The sequence below is a fragment of the Phyllobates terribilis genome, unplaced genomic scaffold (genome assembly GCF_046119375.1).
Source record: "Phyllobates terribilis strain yellow unplaced genomic scaffold, ASM4611937v1 Scaffold_5__5_contigs__length_657084704, whole genome shotgun sequence".
NCBI lineage: Eukaryota > Metazoa > Chordata > Amphibia > Anura > Dendrobatidae > Phyllobates > Phyllobates terribilis.
In genome coordinates this window covers 632964949-632972992 of record NW_027362765.1, presented here as the reverse complement: position 1 = coordinate 632972992, position 8044 = coordinate 632964949, and the positions used below count along the sequence as shown (strand labels likewise).

Here is an 8044-nt window from a genome sequence, read left to right as displayed (position 1 = left end):
ATGGCAAGTGGGGTTATAGGGCTGTGGTTGATGTCAGCTTATAATGCCAGCTGACATCAAGCCCAGGTTAGTAATGGAGAGGCGTCTATAATGCTGTCACTGCGAGTCACTGAGGAGCGCTAGCATGCGCTCCTCAGTGTCTCTGCAGGATGGCAGGCTGGATAGTTGCAGCAAGTTACTATGCCATCTAGATGTTGGTTTATTATTTTATTTTTATTACAGGTGACATGGGATTCAGGGGAATGGGCATAATGGTAAGTAGGGTTTAATTTATAACTATTAAAGGAGCTGTGTGTTTATTTCAAATAAAATATTTTATTCTGGGTATGGGCATTTTTTTTCATATTTCATTTTCATTCTTCCTGGCAGTGTGGCCTTTCAGTCCGTGTTGATACAGTACTTGTTTCGCTGTGGATATTGACACAATCTTACCAACTTCCGCCATCATCTTCACAAGGTCTTTTGCTTTTGTCCTTGGGTTGATATGCACATGTCAGACCAAAGCACGTTCATCTCTGGGACACAGAACCCATCTCCTTCCTGAGCGGTATGATGGCTGGACATTCCCATCTTGTTTGTACTTGCGAATAATTGTTTGTACAGATGATCGAGGCTATTTTCAGGTATCTTGAAATTGTACCCAAGGATGAGCCAGACTTGTGCAAGTCCACAATTCACTTTCTGATATCTTGGCTGATTTCTTTAGACTCTCCGAGATGCTACACAAAGAAGCAGAGTGTTTCGAGTGTGCATTAAAATACATCCACAGGTGTTTCTCTAATCAGAAGCTTCCAAACACATGACATCATCATATGAGCAGTCCATAATTGTTTAAAGGCATAGTAATCTTAGTGTATGTAAACTTTTGACTTTGCAGTAAGTAATAAAAATGCCTTAAAACATTCTCTCTCTCTCTCATTATTCTGGCATTTGGCAAATATTAAAAATCACATGACACTTGCATGGCACTCGTCCGTTTTTTCGGTCCAGATGTCGAATGTTTTTTTTCTCACATATGGGTATAAGCCCTTATTCTGATCCTCAAAATCGGACCAGAAATGGACATGCTCTGAGTTTGGCAGATCTCATTCTCAGATACGTGAATGGATCTGTGAAACTCTGAGTCCATGTACTGTCCACTAAAAAAATCTGACAGCACAAGGACATTTAACACAAATATAAGAACGTGGCCTAAGGGAAGTTGTTTTACAAATAACAGAATTACTCCAAGTTGCACAGTATAAAGAATAAATACTTACATCCAGTGACTGCTGATGTCTCGTCTGATTAGAGCGATTTTATACTGTTTCTTCTCTATCTGGTCAGAACTTCATGTCGACATCTTCCTACCACGACTCGTCTTGTCACACTGATCACTGCAGCCCTGAAAATAACAAAGTCGCATATATTGTATAGATACATTTGTCTCCCCCACACTGCGCCCCTGACTACAAATATGTACCCCACCATTTATATATATATTTGCAATGCGCCAATCAAAATATAAACTGATCAGCCAGCACTGTGCTCTCCATTTGCTATAGTCTCCGACGCCCAATAAATATAAATTGATCAGTATTCTGTCCCCACGGCCTGTGGCTGTAAATATGGCTCTGTGAGATGCTGGATCTCTTCACCTGTACTTACAATTGGCGACGGTTGCAGATAGCTTAATTCAGCTGCAGGCACACACGTTGTGAAGAATTCAGAAGAGACTTTGATTTCCTGAAGAACTCTTGTTAAATGCACACATAGCAGCAGCAGGTAAAAAAGACTTTGTTCAGACAGGCTGAAAGCACATGAGCTTCCTATGGTGCCAAGATGGAGAATGAGAGAAGCAGCAAGAAGAAAGATATAGTGACATCACTCCCAACAAAGGGAAATGGGGAGAGAGAAGGGAAAAACTTCAGGGACAGTGAACCTTACAGCTATGCCATACACAACAGTAATGAAATAAAACAGCAGTACATAACAACTATAAGAAAGTCCATAAATGTCCCATTCATGGGACAGAACACTCCCTGTCTGAAATCTTTAGATTTCAATAATTACTTGATGTGGTGTTTTTTGGGGATGTCGCAGTAGACCTGAAAGACAAAGAGAAAACAAGCATGCAACAATAACCATTGTAGTCCAATTTCCAGTTGGAGGAGTGAAGTCCTCAACAGCCGCATAGTCAGAGTCCAAATGGAAACCCATCTTTGGATTGGGAAGCCGCAACGTATGGCGGTAAGCTCCCCGCCGTATGCTGTGCCAGAAGTGATGTCCTTCATGTGATGCCTTCACCCATGAAACACTTGGCGCTATAAGTAAGGCGAATACTGACCTGCACAACCGGTGACCAGCTCAAGAAGCGTCCTGAGAGATGAGACCTCAGCTTCAACTTTGGAGTCACAGGTATTCTGCGTGTATAGATGACGAGTCTGGTCTCTCCGTCAGCGACTAATTCCTAAAATTCAAATGTGCTTCCAGCATTGACAGAACAGGGGTCCTTAGTAACAAAACTTGGAAGTGACGGCCAGATGTCACGAAGGCTGGGTACAGCCACGAGTCCTTTTTCTGGGTGAGTTGGATGCAAGTCAGTGGAGATGTGGTGCAACGGTTCAGGGGCAACTTCGTTAACCTCCACTGCCAGTACGGCAGCACAAGGACCGAGTCTTGGTGCAGTGTGAGCAGGCCTTGAGGATAGTATGGTCCTGTCCAGGAAAAATTCACAATGTACTTTGTTGACGGCTTCTGAGGTCTTCGGGTAGGCTACTGCAGCTATGACCCTTGTAGGTGCACCAGAGAGAATGTGGACTCCTCTTCTTGTGGCGGCTGGAAGAGACTTTAAGGCAGAGCCAGATAGGAACGAGATGGGGTGATCTAAGATCTTTGGATATGTCTTCCATGTTTCCCACCTTTTTGGCTTCTGGGACGGTAGTGGAATGTTCAAATCCGTGTTCTCAGCAGTCAACTATCTCAACAGAATCTTGCCTTGAATGGTGATGGGTGCTATAAACCCGAGAGGATCGTAAACGCTGTTCACAACAGGTAATACTCCTCGATTAGCGAAAGGTTTAATGCAGGCTGACACCTGGAATGAGAACATGTCCTGTTTAATTCCCCAGAGCAGACCAAGGCTGCATTGCATAGAAGGAACGTTGGAACCCAGATCAAGATCCTTTATGCTCGTTGTACGGTCTTCAGATGGAGATGTTTTCATTACCTCCTGGTTGATGGAGACAATCCTTTAAGGTCTAAGGTTGGCTGCTAACAACATTTCCTGTGCTTCAGAGAGCAGATCAATTGTCTCTTCACTTGTGGGTAGAGGTTTAAACACATCATCCACATAGTTCTTCTCCACAGATAGAGGAATATCAGGTCCATACTCTCACCTTCCTGGGTCGTCTGTCTTGGTTCACAGGTTGCTGCAGCAATTGAAAGGCTGTTCCCGAAGACATGTACCTTCGTCCGGTAGTCTATGACCTTGTTGTGGACAACATTGTCCTTGTGTCCTTGGAACCCGAGATAGTTTCCACTGTCTCCTCTTGCAGGTACCAGCCGGTTGTCTTAGCTTGAAGAATTGAACACTGTTGACCTGAGGTTGTCATCACAGAACAGGAACATGTTCATGTTGTCAGAGGTTTCTTGTTGCCACTTACTGTTACTCGGCTTCTCTTTCACCCAGTAATGATGTGGGCATGGTAGAGGGTGAGTATTGTAACCATTTGGTGAGACATGAGTCTTACATGAGAAGATCCTTGCAGGTCTCTTCGTCCATTCCATGGAGACATCACCTATGATAACCCAGCCTAGATCAAAGCATTGAGCAAATGGAGCATCTTGTGGCCTGTTGATTTGCCAACGTACCTTGTGTAGCCGCAGAATGTCAAGCAGAATCAGGATGTGCGTGCTGTTGTCAAGAGCTGGAATCTTGTTGGCTATAGTCTTTAGATGGGGGTGATAAAGAGCAGCCTCTGGGGTAAGGATCTCCTCTCTGTTGGATGGTATCTGGTTGAACTCGACCAAAGTGGGTAGGGGTATCTTCACATTGTCCTCAAGAGAAGATACTATGAGTCCATTAGCTCTTCTCCCTGAGACCTCTGTAACACCACTGTCAAGGTAAAATATATATATATTTTAGAAAATCAATTAGTTTATTTTAATAGATTACCTAATCAGTGTGAATTAATATAGGGATGATGGAATAATCTATGTGTATGTATGTATACAAATGTGTATATGCACATGGATTATGTTAATAGTTAATGAATATACAGTTAGGTCCATATATATTTGGACAGAGACAACATTTTTCTAATTTTGGTTCTAGACATTACCACAATGACTTTTAAACAAAACAATTCAGATGCAGTTGAAGTTCAGACTTTCAGCTTCCATTTGAGGGTATCCACATTAAAATTGGATGAAGGAATTAGGAGTTTCAGCTCCTTAACATGTGCCACCCTGTTTTTAAAGGGACCAAAAGTAATTGGACAGATTAAATAATTGTAAATAAAATGTTCATTTCTAGTACTTGGTTGAAAACCCTTTGTTGGCAATGACTGTCTGAAGTCTTGAACTCATGGACATCACCAGACGCTGTGTTTCCTCCTTTTTGATGCTCTGCCAGGCCTTCACTGCGGTGGTTTTCAGTTGCTGTTTGTTTGTGGGCCTTTCTGTCTGAAGTTTAGTCTTTAACAAGTGAAATGCATGCTCAATTGGGTTGAGATCAGGTGACTGACTTGGCCATTCAAGAATATTCCACTTCTTTGCTTTAATAAACTCCTGGGTTGCTTTGGTTTTATGTTTTGGGTCATTGGTCGTCGTTTCATGCTACAGATGAACAATCAGTTTGGCTGTATTTGGCTGGATCTGAGCACACAGTTTGGCTCTGAATACATCAAAATTCATTCGGCTGCTTCTGTCCTGTGTCACATCATCAATAAACACTAGTGACCCAGTGCCACTGGCAGCCATGCATGCCCAAGCCATCACACTGCCTCCACCATGTTTTACAGATGATGTGGTATGCTTTGGATCATGAGCTGTACCACGCCTTCGCCATACTTTTCTCTTTCTATCATTCTGGTAGAGGTTGATCTTGGTTTCATCTGTCCAAAGAATGTTCTTCCAGAACTGTGTAGGCTTTTTTAGATGTTTTTTTTGCAAAGTCCAGTCTAGCCTTTCTATTCTTGATGCTTATGAGTGGCTTGCACCGTGCAGTGAACCCTCTGTATTTACTTTCATGCAGTCTTCTCTTTATGGTAGATTTGGATATTGATACGCCTACCTCCTGGAGAGTGTTGTTCACTTGGTTGGCTGTTGTGAAGGGGTTTCTCCTTCACCATGGAGATTATTCTGCGATCATCCACCACTGTTGTCTTCCGTGGGCGCCCAGGTCTTTTTGCATTGATGAGTTCACCAGTGCTTTCTTTCTTTCTCAGGATGTAGCAAACTGTAGATTTTGCCACTCCTAATATTGTAGCAATTTCTCGGATGTTTTTTTTTCTGTTTTTGCAGCTTAAGGATGGCTTGTTTCACCTGCATGGAGAGCTCCTTTGACCGCATGTTTACTTCACAGCAAAAGCTTCCAAATGCAAGCACCACACCTCAAATCAACTCCAGGCCTTTTATCTGCTTAATTGAGAATGATATAACGAAGGGATTGCCCACACCTGTCCATGAAATAGCCTTGGAGTCAATTGTCCAATTACTTTTGGTCCCTTTAAAAACAGGGTGGCACATGTTAAGGAGCTGAAACTCCTAAACCCTTCATCCAATTTTAATGTGGATGCCCTCAAATGAAAGCTGAAAGTCTGAACTTCAACTGATTTCCTGGGAACGACGTATGCATGTGCATGGCTGATAACAGAGACAAACTCACCTCCTCCCATCAGCATTCCTAAGGCGTTAATAAGGCCAAAAGATACATGGATGAACAAATTGCAGTGTGCCGAGTTATAAGAAAAAGCAAGGAATTTTACTAATCCCACCTAGAAGGAGAATACTATTTAACCCCATGTCTACGTAATAAAGTATGCCATTTTGCATGGTTCAGTCTCTGAATGAAGTTTTTCAACCAGATTAGCAGATTTGGTTAATTAGCTTCTCTGCATGCACTCGGACAGACTCCCTATGGCGTTCTACAGAAGAATCAGACAAATTCAACAAACTTATTCAGCCACTTGGAAAGGTCTTCATGAAATCACTAGCATTAAAGAGGGAGATGCCTTCTGGCCAATAATTCAAGTAGCTCTGAATGACAGCCACGTGACAGACCAGGAGACTTACCAATCAGGAGGAGCTTTTTGTCAACATCTTCAGCAATGGGCCAAGGAGCAGCTCACAGACTCATCTACCAGTGTATTGGACTGTACTCAAGAATCAGGGGAGAATGTCAAAAAACTTTACACCAGAATCTATACTCTGTTCAAGGATCAAGGGTTCTATGAAGGTCAGAGGATCCAACAGAATCTGCTAGTCACTTCATTTGTTAGGGGACTCAGAGAGGAAATCTCAGCAAAGCTTACAGACTCCAAACCAGAATATGTGGACATGCCCCCGCGAAAGGTACTCTTCATTGCTAAAGCTATAGAGAAACAACTGAATGCTGTACCAAGGCCTGCTCCAAAGCCTGCTCCAGCACCTGCACCGACTCCTGTTCCTGCTGCTCTAGCAGTCTATCAACCTGCAGATAATCAACAAGAACAGTTGCCATATCCCCCAGGATACCCACAACAACTATACCGCTCACCCCCATGATGGATGGGTCCTCAACAAATGTACAGAGGACCGAGTTTAAGACTAAGGGAACCAGTCTGTCACCGTTGTAATCAACCAGGTCATTTCAGAAGAGAATGTCCAGAGAATAGAGGGGATCCTTTCTATGGCTCGATGCCACTCTCCTAAAACCCGCAATTTGAAAGAAGAGATTCTTCACGCTACCAAGGGAATCCACGGTACTCCCGCCAAGAGTATAGACAGCCATCACGGCAGAACCCTGAAGTCACATTGATACAATATGTCGATGATCTACTCCTCTGTTGTCCCGACGACCAAACTTGCCACAGGTTCAGGTATTCTTTGCTCCAATTTCGGGCCACCATCGGATGCAAAGTTACTCTGCGAAAGCTACAATGGTGTTGTACCAAAGTTGTGTTTTTGGGTCATTGCATATCCCAAGGTACCAAGCATCTCACTGAAGAGTGGATAACCGCCATCCGTGACATCCCATACCCGAGAACTGTCAAACAACTCCAAGCTTTCCTGGGAATGGTCACATACTGCAGGCTGTGGATCCCTAACACGTCAGTTCTCATGCAACCTCTATATGATCAAGTCCACTCTTCTGAGCTTGACCTGCATTTTGACCAAGAAGCTGAAGATGCAATGGACCAGTTGAAAAAACTCATCATTTCAGCCCCTGCACTGGGGATTCCCAACTATGAATTTCCATTCTTTCTATTTGTCTCTGAAGCGTGTGGCCATGCCTCAGGAGTTCTGGCACAAAAAACATGGAGGCCACATGAGACCCATCGGATATTATTCCAGTAAATTGGATACAGTGGCGCAAACAGCTCTAACATGTCTCAAAGCAGTGCTGGCAGCTACAGAACTCCTCCACAGAACAGCAGATGTTGTACTTGGCCATCCTACAACTATACTGGCCCCTCATGATTTGATCTTGTTTAGGGGGCCACCTAGAATGGGTTGATATTACCCAGAGCAGCTTAGTTCAGGGAATGATAAGCTTGTGAATTTTGTTGTCGGACTTGCTAAAGAGTTAAAACTAACACATGCTACAGTGTACTCTTCTATTCCAGACTCAGATCTTGAACCAGGTACTCACAGCATCCAGCCTGGAGATTTTGTCTGGATAAAGAATCACGTGCGAGGCACACTGGATGCCAGATTTGAAGGGCCCTACCAAGTGTTGCTTACAAGGTCGAAGGCCGAACATCATGGGTCCACGCATCCCATTGCAAGAAGGCAGTCTCAGACCCACAACCCTGATGTTACTTTTTATGATGACAATAGCTGGGGGGGAAGCCTTTGTTAC

At 43.5% G+C, this 8044-nt stretch overlaps 1 long non-coding RNA gene across 1 annotated transcript; it reads right to left on the bottom strand.

The window, feature by feature from the left end:
* LOC141271374 (uncharacterized) lies at positions 1–2048 on the bottom strand. Its single transcript, XR_012321924.1, has 3 exons — positions 1648–2048; positions 1260–1384; positions 1–719 (listed from the first exon to the last, which is right to left on the bottom strand). It is a non-coding gene; the product is annotated as an uncharacterized lncRNA (long non-coding RNA).
* Positions 2049–8044: the final 5996 nt, after the last annotated feature.